Genomic DNA, 18,213 nt, shown 5'->3' on the forward strand with positions numbered 1-18,213 from the left:
ATTGAAAAAGAAACAGTTTTTATACATTCCATAATCCAAGTAATCCACGTATCATTAAAACCCATTTGCTTAAACGTTTCCTCATCAATGAAATTCCATTCTAGTCTGTTGTATGCTTTCTACATATCAAGTTTAATTGCAATCCAACCTCCTTTGCATTTTTTTTACGTTTAAACGAGTTGAAAATCTCGTGTGCTAAAAGTATATTATCTTGAATGAAGCGATTAGGTGTAAAAGCACCTTGAAACGGGTTTATAATCTTATGCAGGACACTACGAAGACGAGTCCCTAATATCTTTGAAATAATTTTATAAATTGTTGAACAAAGACTAATAGGGCGAAAATGGTTTGCTGTTTGAGGATTATTAATTTTAGGAATTGATGAGTTATAATTATATACACTTTTATGCATCCTCCTAGTTACTTTTGAGACGGTTTTATGCTTAAATATGTCATTTATATGCCGTTTATATTAGAATATCGATACTTTCGCCATTTGGTATTTTAATGCAGGATTGATGCATTTTATGGAGCAAAAGAGTAAACTGGAGCACCGCGGAGTCGGAAAGACGGAGTACAAGAAGAATGACACGAGAATCAAGAAGAATGAGAAAAGAGAAGACACGAATAAGCTGAAGTTGCTAAAGTCACTCGATCGAGTGTGTCAATACTCGATCGAGTATCCTAGTCTGACATACTTTTTACGAAACTTTTCTTAAATTAGATTATTTTATTATTATGTTTTATTATAAATAGGAAACTCCAACACAATAATTAGGTTATGCTTCTCACTATTCTAAAATCCCTAGTCTAGTTTAGTTTAGCTTAGCTTTCCTCTCTAAAATTCTTTTATCTTATTGCTTGCAAGATCGTTCACGCCTTTAATCTTCCAATTAATCGTTTTTTGGTATTTCTAATCTCTATTCTTATGTTTTCTTTAATTATGTTTATCGTTCTTTCTATTGTTATGCGTAGCTAATTCTCCTTCTAGGGTGAAAGGGGATCTAGGCTGTTAGAAGGGGGTTTAGTTAATGAATTAATCGTTAAACTGCTTTTAGTTGTTGTTCAATTGTGGTTTTGAATCTAGTTAATTGATTTACTCATAAGAGTTAATTAATTAGTCTTGCAAATTAGGATTTACACCGACTGGGTTAAGACTAGTATAGGCTGCGACAATTAAATAGATTGACTTAATGTTTGTGACCACATGTTAAGGCTAGATCTAAAGGGCATATTAGAATCGACTGATCATATGACCTTAAACAACATAATTGCTCTGCTAATTAATTAAATCACACCCCCGGATAACCACCTAGTGAACTTGATCCCTAGACTTTTAAATCTTATCGAATTCATCTTTTACTTTATTGCAATTAGTTTAGAAACCAAACAAACCAAACCACATAAAATTGTTACCTTTAAAACGGACTTAATCATTAGCAAACTAGATAATTACCGCCTTCCTGTGGATACGATACCTGTCTTGCCACTAGCTATTAGTTAGTAGTATTGTAGGTTTATTTTGATATAGCTGATACGACTTAAGCCTTGTCGGAAATCAATGCTTTGAACGTGTGATTTATTTCTTTTAGTAATTACCAGAACGGAAAAAGCTAAAACTGCTTTAGTCACAGAATTTCCTATAATATCCCAATATTTTTGAAAGAACTCTGCAGGAAATCCATCGGGACCCGGACTTTTATCTGCAGCCAAATTAAACACAGTTTCTTTGACCTCTTCCATACTAATATTACTTGTAAGAAAACTATTATCTTCGTCTGTAATTAATCCACTAATAGACTTAAAATCCTCATCCTTGTCGAAAATACGAAGCTGATTTTTTTGTAAATCTAAGTTTAAACTCGTCAAATATTTCATTCTTAATAAGGTCTTGGTCAGTAATACAAGCGCCATTTTTATTTATAAACTGCTTAATGCCATTTCTGCTACGTCTAACCGTGGCGTGACTTTGAAAATACTTGGTATTATTATCCCCAAAGTTAGCTTTGTTTATACGAGTTTTTTGTTGCCAATAAACATGTTTATAATCAAGGAGTGCATCGCGCTTTTTCAACCATCTCAATTGCGCGAGTTCTAAGCCGGCAATATGAGATGAGCCTAGTTGATTTTGTATATTTTCTAACGTTTTTTCAACAATTGAAAATTGTCTAAAAATATTTCCAAAAGTAGACTGATTCCATTTCTTAGCTTTTTATTTTAGAAATTTGCATTTTTGGGAAAGACGGAACCATATAAGATCCCTGAAACTGGTATTGCCAACAATTTTTGACCATTTTACTAAAATCATTTCGGAGAGTTCACATGAGTTCAAAATGAAAAGAAGGGGCTTTCTTATGAACTTGGTCATGAAAATTCACAGAGATAGGACAATGATCGGAACTAGTAAAAGAATGATATACAAACTGCATGTTTGGATAACTACTAATCCAATTAGGAGAGACTAAGGCTCTATCAAGTATTTCAAAAACATTATCACGACCAATTTTCTTTTTTCTCCAAGTAAAAAAATTACCTGAAAATGGGAGATCTACACAATTAGTATTACTTAATAAACTATTTAACCTTAAACAACGCGCATTGGTAACCTTTGCCCTTCCTTCTTTTTCAATATGACTCTTAATCTCGTTAAGATCACCTAGTAATAAGAAAGGCAAATCAAGACTAAGGACAAAATTTTGAATCTCATTCCAAAATTCCGACTTTTCAGCCGGTTGAGCTGGAGCATAAACAAAAATAAGGCAAAATGCCACATTTTTCGTTAAGTCACAAGTAATGAATTTTTTCGACTTAACTATGACATTCGTCGAAAAAGTCATGGAGATAGATCCTTTCCAAAATAGCCAATACCGCCTGATAGTCCTGTACTGGGAATAAAATCACAATTATTAAACCCAAAATTCGCTATCAAATAAGGTTCAGGCATAGAAGTCGATTTATTGTCACATATAGCTAAGATTTTAATCCCACTCGGGTTGTTAGTGGGTTGTCAAGCCTGGCAGATTAGACGTTTTGTTATTATTTTTTGTTTTTCTTTTTGGCTTAGAGCATCTTCAATAATTGAGTAAAATGACTTGCTTGTAAATAAAAGAAAGTTTTGAGCTACTTGTTCAACTATTGTAGTGTTTCACATAGCCTAGCTTAGTTTGAGCTAGGGGTGAGCAAAACCGTGTACCCGATACGGTTTTGAAAACCGTATCGGGTATACGGTTTTAAAAATCGCAAAAATCACTATACGGATCTGATACAGTTTAACCGTATATACGATTTTCGGGTACCCTAAAAAATCGTGTATACGGAATCCGTGTATACGGAATCCGTATATACGGATACGGTTTGGTGACAAATGCCCAATTAAACATTGTAATTATTCAAGAGCTAATAATTACCTCTAACATGACCCCCTCTTATAAAGGGCTGATTTTTTGTTTATTGAGATAAGTTAGTAAAAAAAGTCATAAAAAACATTAAAAAAGTGGAGTTGAAAGAGGAACTTTGCATTTTTTAATTTTTCGTTATACAAAAACTTCAAACCGTGTCAGAAACCGTATATAAAGTTTCGTTTTTGCCCAACTCGGATACGGTACGGTTTTTGTAAAACCGCCGTATCGTATATACGGATTTTCGTATCGTATATACGAAAATCCTTATAACTCAAACCGTATACTATATCGTATCCGTATTATAAAATCGTATCATATATTTTTGTTCACCTCTAGTTTGAGCTACTACATAGAGCTAGTTAGTAGCTCAAAGGGGCCTACAAAGAAAAATCTACCAATTATATTATATTATCTATATATAACACTTAGATAATAAATTAAACAATTAGTCTCACTATAGACGGATATATCCGTCTAAAGTGAAAGACGAATCAAATATGTTTAAAGTGGTGACATTTTTTAGCCCCACCATGCAACTTGTTGCTTATCTTATGCTTAAAGTAGATAAATATTTAGTCCGTTTATAACTATAGACGGATATCTCTCGTCTATAATGAAAATCCGTGTAAATTAAATGAGTGTTGTGACTTGTGACTTAAATGATCCTCATTTCAACCACCTTCCACTACACTCATATAATCAGGTCGGTTACGTGTCGTGTCATATTGGATTCGGGTTGTATTGGGTTTATCACAGGTTCGAGTTGGTTACAGACCTTACAGTTTATGTTGAGTTACCTTCGAGTCGGGTCGGGTTAGCGGGTCAATACCAGGTCAGGTTATCAGTATATATTTTATCTTATGTACTTACATTTTGATGGATAATTATGGTTAAACAATGTATAGGTGTATTAATAATAGTTTTAAGTGAAAACAATTATGATAAATGTCAATTTGGTGCTTTACACCATTATTAAGCTAGTTCGTTATCGGGTAATCCATAGGGTTGAGTCAATGTCATGTCACGAGTCGGGTAAGGTTGGGTTCGGGTTGGAAAAAATATGGTTGCTATCGGTTATTGGGTTAGCCTCGGGTCGGGTCGGTTTTGATTCACTCAATTTTCGGGTTCTATCGGATCAAGTTTCGGGCGGGGCGGGTCAACTTTTGCCAGCTCTAGTGGAAATGCACCGTGAAATTGGGGTTATGAATCATTTATGATTTAAATTGGCAACCCGATAAGATATTTAACGAGTTTGGATCATTTCAAAACCGATTAAGACCAATCTGTTGTGATTACTTAGTATCCGCGTAAATAATTTAAATACGTAATTTATTTTCACAGTACCTATTTTACTCAACTCAGTATATTTTGCGCGATACTTTCCATTTGCATACCCTTGAATAAAATTCACTCTAACCTAGTTCTCTCAATGGCTAACTATGCAACCATCCGATAAATTGAATTTCTTCAATTATAAATGAAAATTTGAGTGAAAAACAAAAATTAAATTGTTAATTACATACATATTAATCAAATTAGTGCTTTTTAGAATTATTTTATTGATTAGAGTTAGTTTTTGTTTAAGAAATATTGCCAAAGAGAAATTGGTGGTTGTTGGATTGGAGGTCTGGGCAAGGGACGACAGGAGAAGGGCGGCGGCGGCGGAGGTGGTTTTGGGTTCAATGGTGGACGAAGTTGCAGCGCGTTCGGGGTGGTAATGATGTGTTAGTCACCGTCCCACCGGGCCGACAGTGGACAGCGTTCCCGGCAGTGATGTCGGGGAGGGGGATGGTGGCCATAGGAGGAGGAAGGGTGTGGTTGGTGAGAGACTTGTGGTGGATTGAACGATTTTTTCTTTTTTTTTTTGGTTTCTTTTGTACACAGTATGAAACATGAGTACATGGGAAATGAAAGGGGTAGTTTGGGAAAAGTGTACTACATCGAGTAAAATTTGTACTACGAAAATCAACACCCTTTAAATAACAAGATCAGATTCAAGATTTCTCCCCTTTCAATCGTCCTTGCGCTAAAAATAGAACTTAACAAATGAGGATCCATAATTTTGCAGATTTGAGTTTTACATCAGACCTTCGGGATTCAAACCAGATGTCAACAAACCAAATTCAAAATGTTTAAACAAGATTCAAATCAACATAAACACCAGACATACAGCAACATAATTGTTCAAATTTACAGTCTTAGGTGCAAAATTTTGGTCATTGCTCAACTGGCATCAGCCCAACATCGATAATCAAAATAAATGTTAGGAAATGGGAGGACGCAAACTCGATGCTAATTTTACCAGAGGCCAGATCATAAGATACTAAAGTTAGTAGCTCCTAGTTCAATCAAACACCAGACCGAAAGAGTATACCCCGTAAGTCTACCCCATCCACATGGATAAATGTCGTGCCACGTTAAAAGCAGATTCCTATTTCATATACCCTTTGGAGAGTAAAATTTTTCTTGAATGCCCAGGAATCATAACTCTCCTTAGATGCCTTACTATGTTTCTCAAGCAAAGTCTACAATTACATTTTTTGAAGCTCTCTTGAATCTTAATACTTGCTTAAGAAACTCAAGCTCCTCAAAAGCTGTTAGTTGATTCTCCTCACCCGTAATTACCAATTTTTCCAAGATGACAGCATTTCTCAGTATAAATTCTACTAGTTGGAGCTGACCTTCACGATATTTTCCATAGCCATGGATGGTGACATTTTTTAGTGAGGGCATCTCACAAGAAGTAGATAACTCTAAGCTAATTACTCCATGATTACCCTGCCATTAGTTAGAAAGAAGTCCGACAACAATTAAAACAGAAGACTGTAGGCTACAAGTCGATTAGTAATAATTAAAAAGCAGTTATACTAACCTCATTTGCCGTTGATTCTCCACTGTATATTATGAGCTTGTCCAAGTCCTCTGAGCTTTTCACCAATTCAATAATAACTTGAAGACATCTTTCATTATCCCACCGTGGCTGCAAACCCAAAGTCTGCCATTTATTTTGTGGAAGATCCACTTTCTTTAAGCAACATAATTGCTGATATAAGAAGAAAACAAATACGTCTCCCATTAATTGATCCTCCGATTAAATGTCAGCATTTGAATTTTAAAACGAAAAAAAAAAAGGGACAGTCCCCTAACTGAGTTCCAAATTCCAATGCAATTGGTTTGTATGTTGTAATAGTTCCAATCAAATTTTAGTTACGCAGACAAGCATGGTGCACATTTAGATTGTCCATGTGCGCATAACACCGTGGAAGTCTATATGCAAGAACCACTAGATTAACATGTATTACCACTGAAAAACTAATACAAAGTGAAGTATAGATGGTATTCACTTATTCCTTCAATCCCATCTATATTTTCCACATATGACTTAGTGGTCAACCAACGTCAACTTTAACTGTTAATGTTTCAAAACAACAACATTACCTTTTATCCCGCTCCCAGCCTCTCGGCAAAGACGGAGTAAGGGGGGTCGAATGCAAGTAACCTTACCCTTGTGTAAATATCCCAGATTGTTTTTCAAGAACTGAATGAAAATTGGGTCGAGAAATTGCTCAAATGACTACTACTCCACATTTAAAAGAGGTGTAGCCAGTTGTTTGGTGAGCCATTTTGCTATTATCAAGTTCAAGTGTTGTAGTTAGTGTATAGTTCGTTTACCTCAAAAAATAAGAGGGGGAGAGAGAGACTATGTTATCCTCAAGCAAAGTCCCAGCAAATTTTGAACGAATAAGTAATAAAACGCACCTCGAACGCTTCACCTGACAATGTAAAAACCTCAACATCTCGAAAGTGCCTCAGAAATGCCTTTATTATTAGGCCAGACAAACATTTAGGTAAATGCCCAACATTCACGACTAGCAGGGATGAAACATCAATCACATCCAGCCGAAATGAGGAAGACCATCCTTGTACTGTAATGTCCAAAATTTTCACATGGGGGCAATTAAGAGTAAAAGGGTCGTCTCGCAAGTCTGCTATGGTCAGGTCCAACCTACTAGCACTTGGAACAGTAATATTCATATCTCTAAATCCGTGAGCATTATATATTTCCAGCTCTTGTAGAGAAGGGCATGCAGATATCAACTGATTGAATGCCTCATTACTTCCCAGAACACAGATAAGTGACAATTTTCTTAAAGTTCCCATGTGGAGTTGAGGTTGCTGCTCATCCAGCTCAAACAAACTACCACGGAGTGTTAGAGTAACTAGAGATTGGCATGTGAAAATACAACGAGGTGGAGCTAATTCATCATGAGAATCACAAGCAAAATATAGATCTCTGACTTCTCTATCGGTAGCAAACTTCAGCCACACTTGAATATCGTCAACAAGCCATGGATCTATATGATCAGTTTTATATTCCCCGATGTCAAGGTGAAAAGAGGCAATGGTGAATCTTCTATGAAACATCAGCACATTTCGGACAAACCGAGCAAAACGTGAAAATGCCGCACACATGTTTCGTCGTTCTTCATCATATGCATCATCATCATTACCATCATAAGACGGAGTAGCATAGTGCTCATTGAAATCAAAGCTAATAAAATGAACCATAGTCCAGAGAGATCCAAAGCGGCGAATTAACATTGTTCTAACAGCATCTCGAGTAGGCATTAATGAAAGTATATGCACAAGCACTTGATCAGGCATCTCACTCAACCTATCTACAGCAATATCAACCTTTGAGGAACGTATACGTTTTTGAGGTTTCATGGTTCTTAAGTGAGTACCTGGTGAAAATAAAAGCGTGATGCAGATGTCGGATAACAATCCATCTCAAACTAATAACAGGATTCAACAACAGAATCTTAAACGTGAAGAAAAAGAGATTCTTTCAATGCTACTTATTACTAGTGCCTCTATTTCATTTATTTACCCTCATTGCCCAATTTTCTCATCACATAGAGTAAGCCAACGGGACTAAATTATTGAAATGGATCACAGACGACAATAAAAGGTTCACTAAAATCAAGAAAATGGTCACTTTGGACAATAAAACAAAGGTACTTCCTCCGTTGAAGCCAATTATATAAGTTTGATTAAAATACACCTCATATATATCGAAATGGCTGGAATTGGCTTCAATAGAGGGAGTAACTCAAAAGCTAAAGAGTAATATACTCCCTCCGTCCCGGTCATATATTGTCCTTTGGTTTTGGCACAAAGACCAAGGAAAGAGGAGATGTCCAATTAATAAATGACAAGCGGAATAAATTGGTTGTGAATGATCAAATTACTCATCAAGATCATTCTTAAAATAGAAATGACAACGAATGACTGAGACACCCAAAATGAAAAAGGACAACAAATGACCGAGACAGAGGGAGTACAAGATAACACTCTAATTGCAAGTCAAAATCCTCTGATTTCCTCCCTCTTTATTACGAGTACCTATTTACTTCTACATATCCAATCCTCACATCAAATATTGCACAATCCAGTAAAATCCGGAGCATCAGTTTATTCTCCAAATTCAAGAGACGAGGTACGGAGAGAAACCATTTCCGATTCCTACTGAGTTTATAGTGGTCATATCTCATACAAGGAATCGCAAACTAATTAAGGGTTTATGGAAATGAATAACTGCAACCTAATTGTAAAAATAATACTCCGTACTCCATATATGTCGGTTCCATTTGATCGTATACGTTTAACGGGGAATTTTAAAAACACATGCAATCAATGGAAAAGAGGAAACATGACCAGCTTCAAATTATAATCAAGGGTTCAATAATAAGGGTTTGCATTATCAATAATTCAAAATTGAGAGTAGAGAAGCCACATAAATTACCTGATAAGAAAAATGAGTGATGGTTGCCTGCAAATTCAGAGGAAGAAGAAGAAGAAGCAGTGAAGGAGGGGGAGGAGGAGGGTTACAATGGAAATCAGGTGTTCTGCCAGTTCCCTGCAAAAGTTAACATTTTGGGTCGGGTCAATCAACCTGGTTTTGATTTGGGAATTGACCCTGTCACGTCCTTTTGAATTGAAATTGGCAAATTGAATTAAACTGATTTGAAGTGAGTTTAATGGATGGGTGCTGATCTGAATTTATATGTAATATAAAGTTGTATTGAACTGATCTAAAGTGACCATGACTAAACTAAGTTGAACTGAACTGAAATTAACTTAAAAAAAACAGGTTACCCAATGTGAATGGAGTCATAGGCAGTCTCAAAACGAACAAAGCTCCTATTTGTGGTTTACCAATATACTCCCTCCAATTCACCATATTCTTCCCTATTTCCTAAAACGGTTATTCAGGTTTTCTTCCCCTTTCTATTTTTGGTAACTTTTTACTCTTATTTTATTCATACCTCTCTCCTATTATCCCACCCACTCAACTCTTTTAATCCTATTTTATTCCTTACTTTAATATTTGTGGCCCACAATTTATTATTTAACTCTTAACTAGTTTTAAACTCGTGCAAAATTGCACGGGTATGTATTTGGGCTGGTATTAATGTTTTTGGATGCATTTTTTTTTTTTGCATTTCTATTGTAATTATCTAGTTGGTCTAAATCAGCGATTAAATTGCACGGGTATGTATTTGGGCCGGTATTAATGTTTTTGGATGACATTTTTTTTTTTGCATTTCTATTGTAATTATCTAGTTGGTCTAAATTAATTTCATTTATTCCGAATGTAAAATTATTTCATAGTATTTTTGCTAAGACGGAAATTGTCGCATATTTGTATTGGCGGACGATTTGAAGAAATTAATTCTTTGCACACCAACGGGTCCCACCATAACCTGAATTTCCAAAAAAAAAAAAAAACCTGTACAAATGACGTGGCGCGTCCTGCATTCAGCATTGTCTTCTGAATTAATAAAGATAAGATTATTCATCCTTCTCTCCTATCACTAAACCTCACCCAACTTTTTATCAATATAATACTCCATTTCTTAATTCTTGTGCCCAAACTAAAGAGGAAGAAAATAGAGGATTGGAGGGAGTAGTATGAGTTTCCCACAGTGGTAAATGAGAAGGGAGTTCACTTTTAAATATTCGTTTAAATATCCTAATAAAGAAACTTACGACTCAAAATGAGCCAATTTTTAAACTCTAGTCGTGAAAAGCCATAAAATTTTGATTCGTTCGACTTGGACTTAAACTAATTGGTCTTAGACCACGCTTGACCGAATACCGAAATTTCAAAAAAAATAAGGATCGATGATCGAACCAAGGTGAATTTGGTCCACGCCAAATGGTCTAACATGGACTTCAGCTTTCCCGGCTCTAAAATAACCCCCCATCCGATCAAACTATTTTGATATAAACTAACCTAAAATGACTCTTAATAAGAATATGGAAAAATTACAAATAACCACCCCGTATTTGCGTATTTTTACAAATAACCACCATGTATTTGCACTTTTACAAATAACCCCCAAACTTTCATCTAAACTCCCCAATTACCACCGTATATTTGCCCCGACTCTTATTTTTCTTATTTCCCGACTCGTTAAGTAACATTTTACATAAAATGCCCATAATACCCTTCCCTCCATTTCTCCCAAACATACCAATGTCTTTCTAAAAATCATCAGCATACTCTCAAACTTATGAATAATCCATCAATCAATCAGGCGACAAAGACGATAATTTGTGGATTATCAACGGAAAACTCCTTGGACTTGGACATATGAAGTATAAACAAAGGGTAGAGTAAACTTTTATGTAGACACTTGGTAAGAACAGTAGTCTCCTGCACTTTATTAATAGATACAAAGTGTACCTTTTCAAGAATTAAACACAAAATTGCGAAATTATCAACGAAAAATCCTTGGATTTGGGCATATTAGCCGAATCAGCATCAACAATAGATGATGTTTTGAGTGCATTTACGAATAATTCTGTTTTTACAACGGAAGAACTAAGTTTAGAATCAAATGGAGAGGGAGAAATTGATGATGAGCAGCTTAGATTATTAGGTTTTATCGTTGAATTGTTGGTTAAATCAATTGGATTTTAGCTAATGATTGATGGATCTTTGTGAATTAATTAGGGATTATTAATTTGGGGATTTAGGGTTTATAAGTTTGGGAGTATGCTGATGATTTTTTACAAAGACATTGGTATGTTTGGGAGTAATAGAAGGAAGGATATTATGGGCATTTTACGTAAAACGTTATTTAACGAGTCGGGAAATAAGAAAAACAAGTGTCGGGGCAAATATACGGTGGTGATTGGGGAGTTTAGATGAAAGTTTGGGGGTTATTTGTAAAAATGCAAATACATGGTGGTTATTTGTAAAAATGCGCAAATACGGGGTGGTTATTTGTAATTTTTCCTAAGAATATTTAACGGGATATGAATCACTCATTTGTTCGGAGATACCTTTAAAAAAAAAATCTATGAATCGAAAATATTTTCGAATAGTTGTAACCAGGGTTTCCGAGGTATCTGATAACGTCAATTCTATTGATAATCAATTGGTCTCCCTTGTGATGGGTCACCATTTGTGGCGGATATTTTGTGAGTTAAAATGGTAACAAAATGGGTTAGTGGAGAAAGGGGACCACATGAATAGTGTTGTAGAGAGAGAAAAAGTGGGTACTTTGTAAGGTAAAATGGTATCCGTCACTCCAGAGTGACGGATATGTTATGTCTACAATGAGAATTTGTGATTGATAATATAGAAACTAAAATTGATCAATTAATTCTACATATGGCTATAAATTTATTTTATTCAAATATTATCCTGAATACATACTCTATATATTAAAATTATATAGGAATTCACAATTATATTCCACTAAGACGACGTCTTTTTTTAAAGTAACTTTTAGTCATCACCACCTCATTTTCAAAACATTGTCTCATAACACTAACAATATTTTTGTAAGACATGATTGTCTGAGATTTATATACATACAAAGGCAAGATAATGTCCTTCATCATTTACAGAGAACATATTTTCTATATATTCCACGAGTCGTAAACTAGTAACCAAACGATACTGATATCCTCATACAAGTTTTTGTTAATCTATTATTTTGTGTCGTGTAAGTCATTTTTTTCTCTCCGCTTTCGTTAATCTATAATTTTTTTTTTCAAAAACTTTTAATTAAAATCGGATGACAAATGAGAGTCAAATAAAAAAAGCAAACTAGTATTGAAGGTTTTGCATAATACCAACCAGCTTTGAACCAAGTAACGATTAATGACTTAGTTGTTATTATTGTACGTAGTATTTATTTCTAAGTTCTTATAGTTAAAAAGAGGTAAGACGACATTCCAACATATATAACGATAAATTTAATTATGATAGAGTCCTTAATTTCTTGAAATTGTATTGCATATATAATATGAGTTTTTCTAACGTGCGCCTTAAGGGCACACATTAAGAAGTCATATGAGGAAAGATTTTTAGGATAATTTCATGATAAACCCTAATAATATATAATATTATACGGAGTATATTTAATATAGGGGGATAATCATATTGGTATTCAAAGATCAATCAAAAATAGCTATATGAGGCCTTAAAAGAATATCTATTTTAAGGCGCTAATGGTGCACCACGTCGATCGAGTGACTTTTATGGTAAGTTAATAACGAGATTATTATCAATATGGGTTATTTTAGGTAGGATAAAAAAAACGTACGAAGTTAAGAACTAGACTTCAATGGAAAAGGCGAAAGAAATCAACTGGGAGTCCCCTCTAAGCTAAATGGCGTAAGCAGTCAACATTCCAGAAGTTCCGTCGACCAAGACGATGTCTAGTTTGTTGAGTTAGCTCTATTAAGAGATTAAACTTTATTTTTTAGCAATTTTTTAATTTTAAAAAAAAAATTAACAACTTAGTCTGATTAAGAAGAAATATAGAATTGTAAAAAAAAACTACTCCCTCCATTCAATATTTGTCACCTCATTTCTCCATTATATATGAGGGGTATTATATTGAAATGTGGTGATAAATATTGAATGGAGGGAGTATATAATAGACAACTCCCTCTAATCCAGACAAATGGTAACACTTACCTAAAACAGACGATCCTCACCAATGATACCATATCTTATTTGGCCTAAAAAATTACTAAGTTACCCTATGCCCCACCACCTATTTACATGTTTGCCCGTAAATGACCCACTCACTCAATGTTTAATTACACAATACATTATTTCTGTGGTCGGTGGCCCCATTCAAAGCTTCCAAATTTACCCCACTTTTCCACCTTTTCTTAAATAACCCTTTTTCTCTATGTTACAATTTATCTGGATCGGAGGGAGTATTTGCTATTGAATAGGAGAAGATCATTTTCCATTTCTTTACAAGTAGATCGAATGCCACACAAAGTGGCATATAGATCACCTTTATTAGGACTAGACTGCACAAATACGTAGTTTACAATATACACTTCACACAAATATTAGATTCTCACTGTCAATTAAATTCTATATACAATTACAAAAGTCTATTTAAGACTAAACTCGTCTCTGCGAGATGGTGTCTCAAATAACTTTATTAGAACATCAATTACCATTTGAGATAAATATGGTACAAAAAGTAATACTCCCTCCTATTCTAGATAAACCTCCCTATTCATGGGGGACACTAGAATTAAGGAGAGGGATTAAAATAAGGTAAAGTATTGTAGTGGGGTTTGGTAATTGGAGAGAGGGAGGTATTGTGGGGTATTATTGTGGGTGAGGTGAATAAAATAAGTATTGTTGTGGGGTAACTTTATTAAAATAAGTATTGTTGTGGGTTGAGGTGGGGTATTGTTGTGGGGTAAGGTGATTAAAATAAGTATAAAATTTTACTAAATAAAGAAATAGGGAAGATATTGTGAATAGATGAAAAAGAAAATAGGGAAGTTTATGTAGAATAGGAGGGAGTACAATGGTACCTATAATTTAAAAGAGCGTACTAATAAAATGGTTAATATTAACAATAAATTGAAATTGGGTATAATTGTTATGAAAACATGTATAAAATGACGAGTCAGGATCCTCTCTATTTTTTAAAAGAAATATAGTCATTTCCCTCGCTCTCACAAAATAATTTTATACTCCCTCCAATCTTATTTAATGTTCCCCTTTCCCTTTTCATCTACTTTTCTATTGTTCCCTCTTTCCCCATTTGGCATGTTTTTGGGCTGTAAAATTACAACACTGTCCTGGTTAGTTTTTGTAATTTACTGAAATTGCCATCTACTTGGCCCACACTTACTTTACTTAACCCAGCCCAATTATCCCATCCCAACACTAATCTGTGTATGCTAATCAACCCAGTCCATCACTAACCCTAATTAACCTATAATCCCTCCCACCTTTTTAACTCTCCAGAATATTCTAGGAAACCCTAAATCTCTCCCTAAATCAATCCCTCACTCACCTTATCTCTTCAGCCGTCTTGATCTTCACCTCTTCATACACTCTCATTTTCATATTCCTTCATGTATCTCCCAGATCTTCAATTTCCTATGAAACCCTAAATCTCTCCCTAAATCAATCCCTCATTCAACTTCTCTCTTCCGCCGTCTTCATCTTCATCTCTTCAAACATTCTGAGACTCGCCCCATCTTTAGTCTTCAACCATACTTACTTCTGATCTCTTAATCACTTATATCTCTCCGTATATGGCTTGTTTTGCGTTGTACGACTATGAAGATTGTAACACCCCGTATTTTATTAAGTTGGATAAAATTCTGTTAATTGCTATTTTGAATTTAATTACATCATTTAACGATTTATATATATATGCTTAGCTAATTAATTAATTTCATCATAATTCGATACGTTAATTTTAATAATCATTAATAAGTTTATTTAAAGTTAGTTCGAGTTTATTTATTTAATAATTTCCGTTTCTTTACGAGTCCTTACGAAAGTTGTTTTAAGTGAACCCTAGATGGATTTTGGGAACAAAACCGTCCAATTAGCTATTTTGAGCTTATTTCACTAAAATAGCAATTTTTATTAATATCCGTTAGTTTCGTAAAAATCGCTAATAATTCCGATTCAAGCTGATATTGTATTATTTACGTTAACTAGCTGAGTTTATTTTATTTTCACTCATTAAATTTATTTATTATTGATTCCGTTTTATTACAGAAATTTTTACTTAAATCGGTTAAATTTAACTCGAAACGATTTTAATAACGATCGAAGTTTCTTAACGACGAAGAAACGTACGTATAATAAATAGCAAGGCTAAAGGCTGTCTTTGTCTCATTTCTAATTTCTCACGTCAACTTTTCTTCTTCTTCGTTCTTTTTGTTTCTTCCGCGAATTCTTATTTCCTTTTCAAATTTGATCTGTTGATCGACGTCGGTACTTCGTTCCTTATCCGTTTTCAACTATTTTTGTTCCATAGCGCTCCTTTCGTCGTTTTCGTCAATCCGTTGTAAGTAAAATTCATTTTCGTTATGTATTTTTACAAACCCAATTTATATTTTTTAGCTTTGTTTATTATAAGACGGTTGTATGTACTAAATAGACGGTCTGGTAGAATAATTGTTAGTCATAAATGATTAGTTCAATCGGAAAAAGGTAATAATGATAGGTTACTCAGTATTACTTGTTAAATATGTGTATTTTGAAAGCTGGTTAGTCTGTTTTATAGTTGAGACGGTGTATAATTATATATAGGGATCATTATGGATGTTAATTAGTCAGTTGTATAGTTGAGACGGTGTATACTGATATGTGGAGATGATTGAGACGGTGTATACCGACCTCTAGGGATCATTTGGGATGCTAGCTAGTAAGTGGTATATTTGAGACGGTGGATCCGACATGTAGAGATCGTTTTGGGATGCTATTTGGGATCTTGTTTAGTTGTGGTATTGCGCAAGAAATTAGATTTTTTTGAGTCCGCTGGTGTACTTTGGGACATTTTGGGACTATTTTTTTGACTCGGTTTAGGACTGGTTTAGGATTGATTGAACTCTGTTTTGATACGATTTTGCGGCGACTTTCAGATTGTTTTGGGACGATCGAAATGGAGGCCGTGTGGGCTGTTTTGGCCTCGGTTTTGGGAGCCATGACAGGCTGGTTTGGGCTCAGTTTTGGGACGGATAAAATGGTGCTTTATGGGACTGTTTCTAGGGCGTAAAAGTTGTGAAAATTTTCTTGGTATGCCTGTCAAAAGGGAGGTTCATAATGGTTTATGAACATAAGATAAAATAGCTAATGAATATGATTTACATGTTTTGATTTAAATTAATTTCCGTCTCATATTTTATATAAAGATAATTCGTTAATATCGTCCTTTCACATAATTATTTTAGGTGGCTCATATGTGGTTGAAGAGGAAGAGTAATTTTGGGTTTTAGAAGCTTTCTCAAGTTATTGCTTGTCTCTTTGCTAGCTTTTAAGGTAACTATTCCGAGTTACTCGACGAGTTAATGTCACATTAGTAGTTGATGTTGTGTTTGTTGTTAGATAAGTGTTTAGGTGATTGATAATGTGTTACTTTCGTTTTTCACATGATAAAAATTGGAAATAGCATGAGAATAGTATTGCGATAAAATTTGTGATTCGGGCCAAAGTAGGCCAAGACTCTGAGCTGGGCCAGATTGACCGAACGAGTTTGGTCAAGCTAGGTTTAAACCAGTCAGCCTCGATTTGACCGATGACCCGTCGCGGGACTCGGGTCGAGGGTTTGTCTTTGAGGTGAGATTAGTTGTTATTGGAGGTTTTATGTTATGCCTTGATATTTGTAATTATCATTTCACATGTTGGTTGTTGGATGAATTGGTTGCCTTATACTTCAGTCTTCTTGTCTTGTTGCCATTTTAGCTTGTTCTCATGAATTATGAGATTAACGGTTAACTGGAATTTGGATTATTGTTGATATTGAGGATATTGTTGGATTGTCTGCTGAATAGACATTTATATAGCCTTTCACATGATAGAATGTTAGAATTTATGTTGGTAAGTTGGACTTTTTGCCCTCTTATGGTTAAGTGGGTGTCTTAATTGACTTGTGTGGTGAGTCGTGTGTGGTGTGGGCTAAAGTATTCAAGCTGGGACTAGCTGGGACTAGGTCCTAGGTGAGTATTTCGGCCTTCATCATAGATAGGTCTTTATAGTCTCTGACGAGTATATGTTCACTGCTTGATAGCCTTTGTGTTCCTGACTAGTGGATTTATATCCAAGTTGGGGCATGACCTCGGTACTTATTTTGATAGTAAGTGGTCGGCTTAAGTACTAGCCAACCCTTCGGTGGTGTCCTTAGGGTACTCACTTCACTTTGTTTTAAAAAAAGTTGTGGGTCTTGGGTGCGGTGGTGTGTATCCGCATGTCTAGGTCTGCGCAGATTTTAGGCTAGGGTTGTGTTGTCTCTTGGCCATGTTTTCTTAATAGTAACCGCTGAGCCAAGATACCGGTTCGATTACCTTCCCTACCTCGTGGTATAGACTCGAGTTACAAAGTGACTATTGACGGTAATAAGAACTTATGCCTGTCTTTGATATATTGCCCTTTCTTGTTTGATGATTCACATGATAGTGTAGTATGAGTCGGTCTAGTATTCACATGCTAGGACTATGTGGCGTTATATTGTTGTTCACATGATAAGCACGATTGCCTTAGCATCTATATGCTAAGGCAGTGTGTGATTCATATTCATATTCTTATGTTTACATGTTATATTAATTATGACATTTCGTGGCGGGAGAACTCGAGTTACTCCCCCTTTGAATGTGGCTTTCGTATTTGTATAAAATGCGAATGACAGGTAGGTGATGCATATATGGGGTACATGGACGAGCTAGCGAGCAAAGTAACCTTGGGACCTAGACTGGTTTTATTTTATGGTGACCCTTAAAACCCTTTTTATGT

At 35.0% G+C, this 18,213-nt stretch overlaps 1 protein-coding gene across 1 annotated transcript in view; it reads right to left on the reverse strand.

Moving 5' to 3' along the window:
* The window catches only part of LOC141642396 (F-box/LRR-repeat protein At3g26922-like), a 40,545-nt gene extending 31,258 nt beyond the window's left edge, over positions 1–9,287 (reverse strand). Inside the window, exon 1 of the mRNA XM_074451182.1 lies at positions 9,208–9,287. The gene's annotated coding sequence lies outside the window, so the exon portion shown is untranslated. The remainder of the gene's footprint in view (positions 1–9,207) is intronic.
* Between the last annotated feature and the right edge of the window lie 8,926 nt (positions 9,288–18,213).

The sequence above is a fragment of the Silene latifolia genome, chromosome 2, assembly GCF_048544455.1.
Source record: "Silene latifolia isolate original U9 population chromosome 2, ASM4854445v1, whole genome shotgun sequence".
Lineage (NCBI taxonomy): Eukaryota > Viridiplantae > Streptophyta > Magnoliopsida > Caryophyllales > Caryophyllaceae > Silene > Silene latifolia.